Source organism: Cetorhinus maximus, chromosome 7, assembly GCF_964194155.1.
Source record: "Cetorhinus maximus chromosome 7, sCetMax3.hap1.1, whole genome shotgun sequence".
NCBI lineage: Eukaryota > Metazoa > Chordata > Chondrichthyes > Lamniformes > Cetorhinidae > Cetorhinus > Cetorhinus maximus.
In genome coordinates, this window is record NC_135885.1 from 55,547,469 (window position 1) to 55,564,123 (window position 16,655).

Sequence of the window (16,655 nt, forward strand, 5' to 3'; positions counted from 1 at the left end):
TTGTACCAAGTTTTAGCCGTGTGGTTGTTCCACTGACTGAACTATTAAAAAAGAACAAGAAGTTTCAATGGACACTGGAGTGTCAGAGGTATTTGACAATTTGGAAACTGTATTAAATACGACACCAGTTTTGGCAGTACCCAATTACGCCAAGTAATTTAAGCTAGCCGTTGACACAAGTGATATAGGCATTGGGGCCATACTGTTAGAAGAAGATGAAAATGGAATTAAAAAACTGATAGGGTATTTTTCACAGAAGTTGTATGTACAACAGAGAAGATATTCAACGATCGAAAAGGAGATTTTGGGTCTGGTGTTGGCATTGCAGCATTTTGAGATTTATGTTGCAAACAATTCATCAGAAGCAATTGTTTATACAGGCCACAATCCTTTAAAGTTTCTGGACAAATTTTGAGGCAGAAGTGCAAGGCAATTCAGATGGAATTTATTACTGCAAGCATTTAATCTACAGATTACACATGTAGCGGAACGCATTATCAAGAGTCTGAAACTGAAAGGGAAAATTGGACATTTAAAACCTGGACACTGAACTGAAGTGATTTGTTTTTATATATATTGTTATGATAATGCATGCATCTGGTAATGTAATAGTGTAAGTATATAGATAAGTATAGGAGATAATATAAGATGGGTTAATAAAAATGAAGCCGTCTTTTAAAATTATGATGGTTTATTTTTTTAATAAGGAGGGGATGTCAGATATAATAATTCTCATAATGCTATTGGAATTTATTGTAAAATAGTGGTATCTGTGTCTGTATGTGTCTGTGTGCATGCATGTGAGACTTAGTTGGATTAAAGGCAGCTGGTTTGATGTAAACATGGTAAACATGCGGGAGGTTGAGAATGTAAAGTATTTTTTAATTCATTCACGGGATGTGGGCTTCGTTGGCTGGGCCAGCATTTTATTGCCCATTGCCCCTGAGAAGGTGGTGGTGAGATGCCTTCTTGAACTGCTGCAGTCCATGTGGTGTAGATACACCCACAGTGCTTTTAGGAAGGGAGATCCAGGATTTTGACCCAGCTACAGTGAAGGAACTGTGACATATTTCCAAGTCAGGATAGTGAGTGACTTGGAGGGGAACTTCGAGGTGGTGGTGTTCCCATCTATCTGCTGCCCTTGTCCTTCTAGGTGGTAGTGGATTTGGAAGGTGCTGTCTAAGAAGCCTTGGTGAATTCCTGCAGTGCATCTTGTAGATGGTACACACTGCTGCTTTGGTGCATCGGTGGTGGAGGGAGTGAATGTTTGTTGATGTGGTGCCAATCAAGTGGACTGCTTTGTCCTGGATGGTGTCCAGCTTCTTCAGTGTTGTAGGAGCTGCACACATCCAGGCAAGTGGGGAATATTCCATTACAGTCCTGACTTGTGCCTTGTAGATGGTGGGCAGGCTTTGGGGAGTCAGGAGGTGAGTTACTCGTTGCACGATTCCTAGCCTCTGACCTGCTCTTGTAGCCACAGTATTTATATGGCTAGTCCAGTTCAGTTTCTGGTCAATGGTAACCCCCAGGATGTTGATAGTGGGGGATTCAGTGATGGTAATGCCATTGAACATCAAGGGGCGATGGTTGAATTCTCTCTTATTGGAGATGGTCATTGCCTGACACTTGTGTGGTGCGAATGTTACTTGCCACTTGTCATCCCAAGCTTGGATATTGTCCAGATCTTGCTGCATTTGGGGAGGGACTGCTGCAGTATCTGAGGAGTCGCGAATGGTGCTGAACATTGTGCAATCGTCAGTGAACATCCCCACTTCTGACCTTATGATGGAAGGAAGGTCATTGATGAAGCAGCTGAAGACAATTGAGCCGAAGACACTACCCTGAGGAACTCCTGTAGTGATGTCCTGGAGCTGAGATGACTGACCTCAAACAACCACAACCATCTTCCTTTGTGCTAGGTATGACTCCAACCAGCGGAAAGTTTTCCCCCTGATTCTGTTGACTCTAGTTTTGCTAGGGCTCCTTGATGCCACACACAGTCAAATGCTGCCTTGATGTCAAGGGCAGTCACTCTCATCTCACCTCTGGAGTTCAACTCTTTTGTCCATCTTTGAACCAAGGCTGTAATGAGGTCAGGAGCTGAGTGGCCTTCACGGAACCCAAACTGGGCATCAGTGAGCAGGTTATTGCTAAGCAAGTGCCACTTGATAGCACCCTTCCATTACTTTACTGATGATGGAGAGTAGATTGATCAGGCGGTAATTGGCTGGGTTGGATTTGTCTTGCTTTTTGTGTTCAGGACATACCTGGGCAATTTTCCACATAGCTGGGTAGATGCCAGTGTTATAGCTGTACTGGAACAGCTTTGCTAGGGGCGCGGCAAGTTCTAGTGCAGAAGTCTTCAGTACTATTGCTGGAATATTGTCAGGGCCCATAGCCTTTGCAGTATCCAGTGCCTTCAGCCATTTCTTGATATCACGTGGATCGAATTGGCTGACGACTGGCATCCAGAGGAGGCCAAGATGGATCATCCACTCGGCACTTCTGGCTGAAGATTGTTGTGAATGTTTCAGCCTTATCTTTTGCACTGCTGTGCTGGACTGCTCTATCATTGAGGATGGGGATATTTGTGGAGCCACCTCCTCCAGTGAGTTGTTTAATTGTCCATCAACATTCATGACTGGATGTGGCAGGACGTAGATCTGATCCGTTGGTTGTGGAATCGCTTAGCTCTGTCTATCACTTGCTGCTTACGCTGTAGGGTACACAAGTTCACTATTTATGTCCTTTGCTGGCGTCCCTGACTGAAGCAGAATTTTTCCACAGCAGTCTTGAAATTTCAGCAGAGTTGAAGCGCATATAAACTGCGATTTCTGGACACAAGCCTCTTTTTAAAGTGTAGTCCTAGCTTCACCAGGTTGGCACCTCATTTTTAGGTATGCCTGGTACTGCTCCTGGCATGCCCTCCTGCACTCTTCATTGAACCAGGGTTGATCCCTGGCTTGGTGGTAATGGTAGAGTGGGGAATATGCCAGGCCATCAGGTTACAGATTGTGTTCGAGTACAATTCTGCTGCTGCCCCACAGCACCTCATGGATGCCCGGTCTTGAGTTGCTAGATCTGTTCGAAATCTATCCCACTTAGCACGGTGGTAATGCCGCACAATACAATGGAGGGTATCCTCAATGTGAAGGCAGGACTGCGCCTCCACAATGACTGTGCAGTGGTCACTCCTACTGATACTGTCGTGGACAGATGCAACATGTATGTTTTTCCCTCACCACCTGCCGCAGACCCAGCCTAGCAGCTATGTCATTTAGGACTTGGCTAACTCGGTCAGTAGTGGTGTTACCCAACCACTCTTGGTGATGGATGTTGAAGTCCCCCACCCAGAGTATATTCTGCACTCTTGTCACCCTCAATGCATCCTCTGAGTGGTGTTCAACATGGAGGAGCACTGATTCAACAGCTGAGGGAGGGCGTTACGTGGTAATCAGCAGGAGGTTTCCTTGCCCATGTTTGACCTGATGCCATGAGACTTCATGGAGTCTGGAGTCGATGTTGAGGACTCCCAGGGCAACTCCCTCCTGTGCCGCCACCTCTGCTGGTTCTGTCCTGATGGTGGGACAGGACATACCCAGGGATGGTGATGGTGGTGTCTGGGACATTATCTGTAAGGTATGATCCTGTGAGGATGACTATGTCAGGCTGTTGCTTGACTAGTCTGTGAGACAGCTCTCCCAATTTTGACACTAGCCCCAGATGTTAGTAAGGAGGACTTTTCAGGGTCAACAGGGCTGAGTTTGCTGTTGTCATTTTCCAGTGCCTAGGTCGATGTCAGGTGGTTTCATTCCTTTTTTATGTCTTTGCAGCGATTTGTTACAACTGAGTGGCTTGCTGGGTCATTTCAGAGGACATTTAACTGTGAAGACTACAGATTTCCTTCCCTAAAGTGCATTAGGGAACCAGATGGGTTTTTACAAGAATTGCCAATGGCTCCATGGTCATCATTGGACTTTTAATTCAAGATTGTTATTGAATTCAAATTTCATCTTGATGGGATTTGAACCTGGGTCCCCAGAGCATTACCCAGGGTCTCTGGATTACTAGTCCAGCAACAATACCACTACACCATCGCCTCCCCCTGGACATTTGCATTTTTAAATAAACCAAGCCAGATTGTTTTCAAAGGAGGGGTGAAATGTGTCACCTAGCCAGGTGAAGTTTAGAAACATTGGGCATATTATTAAAAGGTCATCCCACCAGGGTCTTGTATTGCCGTATTGTCCATCCACATCAGCGGTAAAGCACGCCCACATGTTTCACAACAGCACACGGGGGATGTGCACTTGGCGGCCTTCACTTTGGGAGAACTGAGGTGAGTGAGCAGCAGCGTTCTCCACAGCTCACCTGTTGTTTACACGCCTCAGGCGCCGGGTTGGGGGGGCAACTGATGTTTGGTCCGAGGCTACTGCTGAGGGGGTGGGGTGTCCGGGGGCAAGTGCTGGCCAGCCTCAGAGGTGATCGCTGTCGGTGGCGGGGGTCTAGTACTGCTCTAGCGCTGCATCCTGCGCACAGGCAATCGAGGTGGGGGTCAGGGTAAGTGAGGAAAATGGCCACGCATTAGGGACACCTGTATAAACTGACCATGTCTCTGCAACTGAGACAGATCAGACGCAGCCACAGTGATATGATTGAGGTCGGGCTCCTAGCCTGCCCGCCCATGCAAGCATCGCAGAGGCACACCAAAGGGCCACCCAACGCTTCATAGCTTAATCACCCCCGCACCCCCAACCCTCCGGCACAGACTTCGAGTCCGCCACCACTTCATTGGACCGTGGAGCAGTTTGACTGCACACTTTGTACAATCTCCTCACCAACACTGGCCATGTAGCAGTCACTGCTGGAGACCCTCACAGCCCGTTGCAATCTCAGCATCCTGGTTTGGACCAGTGTCCCCATGTCGCAGGTTGACAGGGCAGCCATGCAGCACACTCATCTCTGTCCATCCGAGGGGTGACCAGCACTCTCCGGGAAACATTAAGGGGCGGTCAGACAGTGCAAGGAAAGGTCCTAAGTACAGCCATGATAACCACGCCTCTCTCTCTTTCATGCTGCAGGAGGACCATGTCAGGATCATGGATCCCGGTGACCTAGCTGTATGCCTGATGAACTACAGAGACCGTAGAAGATGGAGGAGAGAGTGACTGAGGCTCTTGGCTTTGCAAAGGCAGGAGCAGCAACCTCATGAAGAAGGGGCAGCAGGGGCTCCCGCACATGTTGCCCAGGAGCGACAGGGAGCTGTGGCTGGTTGGCGCCTAGCAATACCCAGGGTCTATAGACGCCAATCAGCCATTCCTGCAGATGACTGAGAACCAGTGTCGCCAATGACTGCGCATGTCTAGGGACCTGGTGCCTCACATCTGCCACTTACTGTAGGACTTGGTGCCAAGGGCACATGGAGGGCATCCACTGCCAGTGGCTGTGAAAGTGACTACGACGCTCAATTTCTATGCCAGTGGCTCCGTTCAGGGCTCCACAGGTGAGCTCTGTGGGATTTCACAATCTGCCACCCACAAATGTATCCAAAAGGTCACAGATGCCATCTTCTCCATGGCACACAACTTTGTACATTTCTCCTGGTACCGGTACAGCCAGGATGCAAGGGCCATTGGATTCACCCTGATCTCGGGATTCCCACAGGTGCAGGGTGCGATTGTGGTGCTCAGGTGTCCATTGCTACACTCAGTGGACTTCATCAACCTCAAGGGTCTCCATTCACTGAACATGCAGCTGGTATGTGACCACCAGAAACACATTCTGCAGGTACGCACACAGTTTCCGGGGAGTGTGCATGACGCCTACATCCTGAGTCACGCGCAGATCCCTGCTGTCTTCCAGGATCCATAGAGGCAGCAGGGTTGGCTCCTTGGGGACAAGGGCTATCCACAGAGGCCATGGCTGATGACACCCGTGCGGCAGAGTGGCGCTATAATGAGGCTCATGCAGCAGCTCACAACTTGGTGGAGCAGACCATCAGGATGCTGAAAATGCGGTTCCGGTGCCTGGACCGGTCAGATGGAGTCTGCAGAGGGTTTCACACATCGTCGTCATCTGCTGCGCCCTTTATAACCTGGCACTGCAACGGGGTGAGGAGCTGGCTGAGGAGGAGGTGGAGGAGCTGCATGTCTCAGGGATGAGGGTGAGGGGGTCCTCGGTGGTGATGATGACGAGGATGAGGCTCTCGCAATGGCTAGACGAGGCAGACGTGCTCGGGGGGGACCTCATAGCTGCCAGATTTGTGGAGGATGATAACAACATGCAGTGAGGTGTCCCCATAGATCCTCACATCGCAGTTGTAAATGTTTGACTCCAGTCTGGCTTATGGCAACATCAATACCCTCTGTGATAATGCTCCTGTCATGGAGATGCAGTGAAGGCCCTAATAGTCACTCAATCACAGGAGGATGATGACAACGTGCAGTGAGGACACTCCATAGATCTTCACATAGCGTCTAAGAATGTTTGACCCCTATCTCACCAAGGGCAGCTCGCTTGAGCTCCATGATCAGGGCCATCTCAGAGATGCAGCCATGAAACTTTAGACACATCTGATGCTGTGTCTGCCTTCAGCACCTCAGACCTTCAGGAGCTGGTGCACAGCATCACTGGTCACAGGTGCTGGTGTGATGGGGGCCAGCCCCACCTTAAAGGTGCTGAGAACACACAGAGAGTATGAGAGAAGTCTGTGGCGCCTGCCCACTACATTCTGGCAGCAATGATCTGCACTGCCGAGGTGCAGGCATCAGTAATGTTTCCAGGGAGGGTGAGGCTGGACCATCACCATGGTCTGAAGGTTGCACAGAGCACAGGGAAGAGGCCCTGGACTGAGACACCTGCCTTTTATCTTGTGCAGAAAGGTTTCACATCTGAGTGACAAGAACACTGCTCATCAGAACAAGGAGCCATAGGCAGGGTGACATTCTTAGGAGTTTATTGACAATAGTGAACAGTATGTACAAGAGATCAACACCCGTGCCCAGGCTGTGCAACTACTCTTACCTAACTTTCCTAACTCTGCCGCTATGTCTTGGTGCTCCCTGGACATCCACAGCAGAGATAGAGGCAGCCTGCTGACTGTGAGGCCTTGTCTGTGATGATCTTGGCGGGCGTCCTCTGGAGGGCTGAGACTTAGTGAGTCCTGGCCTGATTTCGGGGTCCTGCTGTGTAGCAGTGGCACCCTCCTCGGCCTGTGGAGCTGGACCTGCTGAGGTCACAGGAAGAGGGAATTCGGATGGGCCAGTCGCTCCCAGAGTCACCTGAGCGGATGGCCCCGGAGTGTGAACCTGCTCATCCTCCTCCCTATGGGTGCCCAAGAGCCCCTAGCTGACTCCGTGAGCGGAAGGGGTTGGTGGAATGAGATCGAGCTGCTCAGCACCCCTCTTGTGTACAGATTCTTAGAGGCCGATTATGGCATCAGCGATGGAGTTAAGCCCACGCAGCGGTGCAGGAATGATTTCCTGGACCAAAGTCTCCATAGCAGCCGCCATCCTGCCAGTGTTGACCTCGGTGTGTTGGCATGCCGGCGCTATCTCCTCAGCCTGAAGATGGACGGACTCCTCCATCGTGCCTTGCAATCTGAGGAGTGCAGCAGACATTCCTTCCTGATGTTCCTGAGCTTGCCTTTGCAGCTCCAGCAACTGTGACATGATTGAGTCCAGAGGCTCATCATCTGACTCAGACTCAGCAACGTTCTGGCCTCCAGCAATCCTCCAAGTGCCAGGGACATGGGAAGTCCCTGCCTCTGCCTGCTGTGGATTAGAAAGTGTGATGTGCTCACCAGATTGTGATCCTGCGACTACTCTAAAGCTAGGTCCCACCAAGGTTTGTGTCTCTGCTCTGGTGGAGGGTGTGGGTGAGCGCTGTGGCGGGACTTCAGGGAGGGTGCCTTCAGATTCCTCTTCAAAGGTTTCTTTGGGGCTTGACTGGAGGCCCTGGGTCATGGACTCTGTCGGCTGTTTGGCAGGTGTGCCTGTGAAAGCAAGGAGAGATAATTAATGCGCGGCAGTGGCCTGTGAAACAGGACACATCACTCAAAGCATGGTTGGCTAATGTTGCAATGCTGGATCTTCACTTGGTGGAGCAGCGCCAACCTCACTGTCAGCACAGGACCGGTCCCGGTCAGGATGGCTCTATTTTCGAATTCTGTCGGAACCCCGATTTCCGGCATCCCTCCACCTGTCAGCGACCTTTCCCTCTTGTTGTGTGCCAATTTGTCCTGCATGGATAGAGATGGGGAGAGTGGATTAGGACGCCTGCCAGGCCAGATGATAAGTATGCCTGGCCTGTGTGGGTGGTGAGTGGTTCCATGGACGGGACAATGACGGTGTGTGTGAGAGAGTGAATGGTGATGTCCCTTGCACTGGCAGTGAGTGAGGGCCCTGTGGATATGTGATGGGTTTGTGAATGTGTGAGTTGGGAGTGATGAAATGTGACTTACACTGTCGGAACGGAGGAGATCGTTCATCCTTTTGCAGCACCCGATGGCTGTCCTCCTCTGCAGGGCATTTGCACTGACCACCGCTGCCAGCTCCTCCCAAGCAGGGTTGGCGACATTGCTGCCCATCCTGTGGCCAGACCGGGGGTAGAGTACATCCTGATGGGCCGCCATGGCATCCAGCAGTTGCTCGAGGGACCCGTCGTCGAAGTGGGGGGGGGGCTGCAGTCATTTTTCCTTTGCTGGCCATGTCACCCAGGCAGTGGTGGTGAGCTGGTGGTGATGAGCGCTTTGCTGACAGCTGCCTTTTATAGATGGCAGCCGGCATGATGCAACAGCGGAATGTTGGTGGGTGGGCAAATGAGAGCCCACCCACCATGGAAATGAATGTGGGCGAATGAGAGCCCATGAGGTGGGCTTGCGATGATACGGCATGAAAACCCAATATTTTCGTTGGCGGTAGGGCTCCATTTTACCCACCTGCAACTGCACTTGGTGCAATTCTTGGAAAATTCCACCCAGTGTGTTTATTTTTCCCAAAGATTGCTGGTAAAACTTAGTGCTATGAGAGATTTTTATTATCAGATCGATAAAGTCCAAAGACGTAGTGAAACAATGGAAATTTGCATTCACGGGGAAATATGTATAAAGGAATGAAGGCTGTGTGTAAGGGTAGGCATTTTTAAGATCTAACAAGTGTGAAAAGCCTTCAGAATCTGTTACTCAAGCTGCTGTTTTCAAAGAACTGAAGTTAAGAAAACTCACTTGGAATTCGACTGGTTCAGGGTATTGTGTGTCACCTTGCCTGGGTCTTTTAAAATCGATGTGTCTTACTGTTGCCTTAACGAAAGTGTAACTGGGAGTCAAATTAAGTAGGGGATTTAGAAGTTATTATAATAGTAATTTGTAGACATATGTACGTGCTTAAATTCATTTTTCTTGTTAATATAAGTTTAATCTAGTTTTGTAAAAAACCTGTAAAACTTGGTGGTCTTCTTATTACTGAATTCAAGGCACATACCTCAAAATTTATACAAATTGCGAAACAAGTTGTGGCTGTTGTTTCAAGTTTCTCTTTGGGATTTGAACAGCTCAGCATTTACCATCTGCGTCATAACAAATTGATCTATAGATATAGGCATTGAGTGCCCTGTGTAACTCTCATTACACAGGCGCTCACCAGTGTGTTTTGGTTGAGAGGACTGCTTTGCCATTGTATGTTTTTGTTGTATCTGCCAGTGCTTGGGAGAAGTCAATTAAAAATACAGTATAGTGCATAGCTTTACAAAAATTACAAAGTTACAGAAATTACACAACATCTATATAAAATACTGTGCTTCAAAGTGATTGATGTGCTAAAGTTAGGGCAGCAAGATTCACTTAAAAATATAACACGACACATTCCTAAATAATAAAATTCAAGAGAAATGCATAGCTACAAAGGGTAATTACGGAACTTAATTCTAAACTTACAGAATCAAAGATGAAGGCAAGTGACTGCCTCTTCTTTTAAACACCACAAGTTAAACTGCACTAATTGAATGCACAAGGCTGGATGTTTTAACACCTGTTTTTCTCTGCACAATAGGTTTTTGAATCTTAGGGGAAATGCAGCTGGTAAGTTTTAATGGCTAGGGAGGTTGATGGTCCCAGACCAGAACTGTTCAACCTTGACATCTTGCTTGGGCCATATGGTTTTTCTCCCTTGTCAAGTGTGAGTGCGATGCTAATAAAGACCAAGTCATGTGATGTGCCAGTATCCCAGAATTCAGCATAAAATCATATTGGGTTAAAATATTTTGATTATTTGTTTACTATATATAGCTAAACTACAAATTAATTGTAGATAATTATCAAACTTCAACTTTCCTACAATGATCACTCTTTGGGTAGGCTTGGTTTTCAGAACAACGATAAGAAAGGAAAAAAACTTCCATTTATATAGAGCCTTTCATGTACTTAGGATGTCCCAAAGTACTTTACAGTCAATTAAGTACTTTTGAAGTGTGGTCACTGTTATTAAGCTTGCTCCATTTTGTTAGCTATTCAGTTAGTTGCTGAGAAAGCTCACACTATGGTCATTGAAAATATGGGTCTTTGAGTCAGATACTAAATATGTACTTTTCAGCAAATAAAGGTTTTCACTTGGGGTATTGTTTTCACTTCTTAGCAGCACCACTGCTTACTGTCGAAGTTTAACAATGTGATAACTGTCAAGTTCCTAGCAGCCTCACTCAGGTTTACATCGCCTGAAGCTAAATGTCTGTCCAGGGTGTTTGGCAGTTTGGAAAAAACACCATTTCTCAGAGCAAGCTGTACTGAAGCAAGAAAGTATCTCTGTGTATGTGAAATATGTAGGGCCATAGCTTTAACGAGCACTGGAGAGGTGATGCAAAGACTGTAGAGATTTTTTTACAGTTTTCTTTACCTTATCAGTTAAGGTGATGGGCAGAATATTAACTGCCAAGGGAGGTGGGTTGGAGTGCAGGCGGGGGGTTTAAAATGATGAAAAATGTGCTTGCTAATTTGATTTAAACCAGGTGATGCCAGGAACCAGATTACTGAAGACTTGTGCTTCAGAACTAGCCGTGCCCTTAGACAAGCTGTTCCAGTACAGCTACAGCACTGGCATCCACCCAACAATGTGGAAATAGGCCAGGTATGCTCTGTCCACAAAAAGCAGGAGAAATGCAACCCAGCCAATTACCGCCCCATCAGTCTACTCTCGATCATCAGCAAAGTGATGGAAGGTGTCGGCGACAGTGCAATCAAGTAACCTTGATTTAGAGTTTACCATTTTCTCCCTTACTCTGACCTCATCTAATAACTTACTCTTTCTTATTCCAGTGCTACCTATCTCTTCCAGTATTCTGTGAACCTTGGTATTCCTCTCTGATATTATCTCCTGGTCCCCACACCACTGCCAAGTTAATTAAATCCTCCCCAGTAGCACTAGCAAAACAGCCACAAGGAACTCACTTCCGGCTGTATTTAGGTGCAACCTGTCCAGCCTGTACAGGTCTCATTTCCCCAGAGTCGGTCCCAATGCCCCAGGAATCCAATGCCCTCCTTCCCGCACTATCTTTCCAACCACACATTCATCTGCTTGATCCTTCTATTTTTTTATTCACTTCTGCATAGTACTGTGAGAAATCTGAGATTGTTACTTTTGAGATCCTGCTTGCTAATTTTCTACCTAGCTTCCTAAATTCTGACTGCAGGGCCATGTTCCTTTTTCTGCCTATGTGGTTTGTATGATGTGGACCACAGCTGCTGGCTGTTCACCCTCCCTACTCAGGGTACTCTGCAGCCACTCAGTGACATCCTTGACCTTGGCACCATGGCACCATGGAGGCAACACACCATGCTGGATTCTGTTTGCAGCCACAGAAACATTGATCTATTCCCCTAACTATTGAATCACCCATTGCTCTTCCATTCTTCACCCCCTGTACGGCTGAGCCACCCATGGTGCCATGGACTTGGCTCTGGTTGCGCTCCCCAGATGAACCATCAGTCTTATCTGTATTTAGAATGGAATACTGGTTGGAGAGTGAGATGCACTCAGGGGACTCCTGCACCACATGCCTGCTCCTCTTTGACTGCCTGGTGGTCACCCATTCCCCCTCCCCCCTTGTATACTCTTAAGCTGTGGGGTGACCATATCTATAACTGTGCTATCCATGAAGCTCTCAACCTCACACATGCACCCCAGTGACCCTGGCTGCTGCTCGAGTCCAAAAGCTCAAGCTGCTGCAACTGACAACACTTCCTGCACAAGTGGTTATTCAGGACATGGGAAGTGTCCTGTAATTTCCACATAGCATAGGATGCACATTCCACAGGTAAGAACAGTCCTGCCATTTCTCTATTTATTAGTTAACCTTGCCACAGCTAATACACCATACCAATACTAATAAACCTCACCAAAACTAATAAACCTTACAACTATTAATAAACCTTACTAACACTGATAAATCCTGCTAATATTTAACAGACCTCACTAGTCGTAATACACCTTGCTTAAAAATAAAATGATGACTTGCTACTTATTATTAATGCTTAATGGGCAGAATTTATGTCCCACGGGTGGGCACGTGCCCGACCTGATCAGGCGTTGGGCAAGGGTCCTGACATCATCACGCACTCGCACGATATTTCAGTCAGCAGGCATGCGTGAGAATGGGCATCGCACCCGCCGACAATTAAGAGGCCCTAATAAGGTCATTAATCAATTAATTGAGTTGTATTTTTTGCTGCCCATCCAACCTTATGGTTAGCGGGTGGGCGAATCAGCCAAGTGATACTTTGCATTTTTGAGAAAACCTCATCCATGGACGGGATGAGGTTTCCAACATTAATTAAAGAAGAAACGTTTTGACAGAATTTTTACTGTATCTTTGTTCATTAGAGTAAGTCCTATGTGGGGACATTTTTCAGAATTTCTAAATCTTTATTCTTTATTTTTTTAAATCTTCAGCTCCCTGAGGCAGCACTCAGTGTGTGCTCCCCAGACCATGCGCAGACTTCTGCACTCGCCCTCCTCCTGCCCCCACCCTGGCAGCGATGAGCTTCTCAGTGTGCCTCTCATGCTGGCTGGTCATTAATTGGCAGTATTACACTGAGTGAAACTGGGTATTACACACAGGAGCTGAGCGAGGCTGGGTATTACACAAAGGAACTGAGTGAGACTGGGTATTACACAAAGGAACAGAGTGAGACTGGATATTACACAGGGGAGCTGAGTGAGGCTGGGTATTACACAGAGGAGCTGAGTGAGACTGGGTATTACACACAGGAGCTGAGTGAGACTGGGTATTACACAGGGGAGCTGAGTGAGGCTGGGTATTACACAGAGGAGCTGAGTGAGACTGGGTATTACACAGGGGAGCTGAGTGAGACTGGGTATTACACACAGGAACAGAGTGAGACTGGGTATTACACAGAGGAACAGAGTGAGGCTGGATATTACACAGAGGAGCTGAGTGGGATTGGGTATTACACAGGGGAGCTGAGTGAGACTGGGTATTACACACAGGAGCTGAGTGAGACTGGGTATTACACACAGGAGCTGAGTGAGACTGGGTATTACACAGAGGAGCTGAGTGAGACTGGGTATTACACACAGGAACTGAGTGAGACTGGGTATTACACAGAGGAGCTGAGTGAGACTGGGTATTACACACAGGAACTGAGTGAGACTGGGTATTACACAGGGGAGCTGAGTGGGACTGGGTATTACACACAGAATCGGAGTGAGACTGGGTAGTACACACAGGAACTGAGTGAGACTGGGTATTACACAGAGGAGCTGAGTGAGACTGGGTATTACACACAGGAGCTGAGAGAGACTGGGTATTACACACAGGAACTGAGTGAGGCTGGGTATTACACAGAGGAGCTGAGTGAGACTGGGTATTACACAGAGGAGCTGAGTGAGACTGGGTATTACACACAGGAGCTGAGAGAGACTGGGTATTACACACAGGAACTGAGTGAGGCTGGGTATTACACAGAAGAGCTGAGTGAGACTGGGTATTACACAGAGGAGCTGAGTGAGACTGGGTATTACACACAGGAACTGAGTGAGACTGGGTATTACACAAAGGAACAGAGTGAGGCTGGATATTACACAGAGGAGCTGAGTGGGATTGGGTATTACACAGGGGAGCTGAGTGAGACTGGGTATTACGCGGGGGAGCTGAGTGAGGCTGGGTATTACACAAAGGAGCTGAGAGAGACTGGGTATTACACAGAGGAGCTGAGTGAGACTGGGTATTACACACAGGAACTGAGTGAGACTGGGTATTACACAAAGGAACAGAGTGAGGCTGGATATTACACAGAGGAGCTGAGTGGGATTGGGTATTACACAGGGGAGCTGAGTGAGACTGGGTATTACACACAGGAGCTGAGTGAGACTGGGTATTACACAGAGGAGCTGAGTGAGACTGGGTATTACACACAGGAACTGAGTGAGACTGGGTATTACACAGGGGAGCTGAGTGGGACTGGGTATTACACACAGAATCGGAGTGAGACTGGGTAGTACACACAGGAACTGAGTGAGACTGGGTATTACACAGAGGAGCTGAGTGAGACTGGGTATTACACACAGGAGCTGAGTGAGACTGGGTATTACACACAGGAGCTGAGTGAGACTGGGTATTACACACAGGAGCTGAGAGAGACTGGGTATTACACACAGGAACTGAGTGAGGCTGGGTATTACACAGAGGAGCTGAGTGAGACTGGGTATTACACAGAGGAGCTGAGTGAGACTGGGTATTACACAGAGGAGCTGAGTGAGACTGGGTATTACACACAGGAACTGAGTGAGGCTGGGTATTACACAGAGGAGCTGAGTGAGGCTGGGTATTACACAGAGGAGCTGAGAGAGACTGGGTATTACGCGGGGGAGCTGAGTGAGGCTGGGTATTACACAAAGGAGCTGAGTGAGACTGGGTATTACACAGAGGAACTGAGTGAGACTGGGTATTACACACAGGAGCTGAGTGAGACTGGGTATTACACAAAGGAGCTGACTGGTAAAAACAAAAACTGCGGATGCTGGAAATCCAAAACAAAAACAGAATTATCTGGAAAATTACCTGGAGGAACAGCACCTCATCTTCCGACTAGGCACTTTACAGCCTTCCGGACTGAATATTGAATTCAACAACTTTAGATCTTGGACTCCCTCCTCCATCCCCACCCCCTTTCTGTTTCTTCCCCTCCCTTTTGTTTTTCCAATAATTTATATAGATTTTTCTTTTCCCACCTATTTCCATTATTTTTAAATCTATACCTTTAATGGCCTGTTAGTCTTTCCACCCCACCCCCACTAGAGCTGTACCTTGAGTGTCCTGCCATCCATTCTTAATTAGCACATTCGTTTAGATAATATCACCACCTTCAACACCTCTTTGTTCCTTTGTCTGTGACATCTTTTGATTACCTGCTCCTATCACTGCTTGCTTGACCCTACAACCACCCCCCCACCCAACTTCTCTCCCCCCACCTTAACCCAGCTTATATTTCACCCCTCTCCTAATATTACTCAGTTCTGTTGAAGGGTTATGAGGACTCGAAACGTCAACTGTTTTCTTCTCCGCCGATGCTGCCAGACCTGCTGAGTTTTTCCAGGTAATTCTGTTTTTGTTAAGGAGCTGACTGGGCCTGGGTATTACACAGAGGAGCTAACTGGGCCTGGGTATTACACAAAGAAGCCAATCGTGGGTGGCAGGCCATTTCCTGGTTGCTCCCAGGCCTGCCTGTCACGCCAGCCTTCGACCTGAAATTCCTGCCCAATATCTCTATTGTTCTATCAATTTATGATTTTCATGTGATATTCAAACTCAATTTTTGTATCCAAACATGGCTCTGAACCCATAGACTGTGCCATATCAGCCTCGCTCAGCTCCCCTGTGTAATACCCAGTCTCACTCAGCTCCTCTGTGTAATACCCAGTCTCACTCAGCTCCTGTGTGTAATACCCAGTCTCACTCAGCTCCTGTGTGTAATACCCAGTCTCACTCAGCTCCTCTGTGTAATACCCAGTCTCACTCAGCTCCTGTGTGTAGTACCCAGTCCCACTCAGCTCCTCTGTGTAATACCCAGTCCCACTCAGCTCCTCTGTGTAATACCCAGCCTCACTCAGCTCCTGTGTGTAATACCCAGTCTCACTCAGCTCCTGTGTGTAATACCCAGTCTCACTCAGCTCCTGTGTGTAATACCCAGTCTCACTCAGCTCCTCTATGTAATACCCAGTCTCACTCAGCTCCTGTGTGTAATACCCAGTCTCACTCAGCTCCTGTGTGTGATACCCAGTCTCACTCAGCTCCTCTATGTAATACCCAGTCTCACTCAGATCCTCTGTGTAATACCCAGTCCCACCCCCTCCTCTGTTTATACCCAGTCTCACTCAGCTCCTATCCCACCACTCAGATCCTCTGTGTAATACCAGTCTCACTCAGCTCCTCTGTGTAATTCCCAGCCTTCACCTCTGTGTATACCAGTCCCACTGCTCTGTTAATACCAGTCCCACTCAGCTCTCCTGTCTAATTCCTAGACTCACTCACCCTGTGTGTAATCCCAGCCTCACTCACGTACCAAGGCTCACTCAGCTCCTCAATTCTCCGCAGTTTGTAGTAATTATGGTTTAGTTAAATCAAAAACAGAATTACCTGGAAAACTC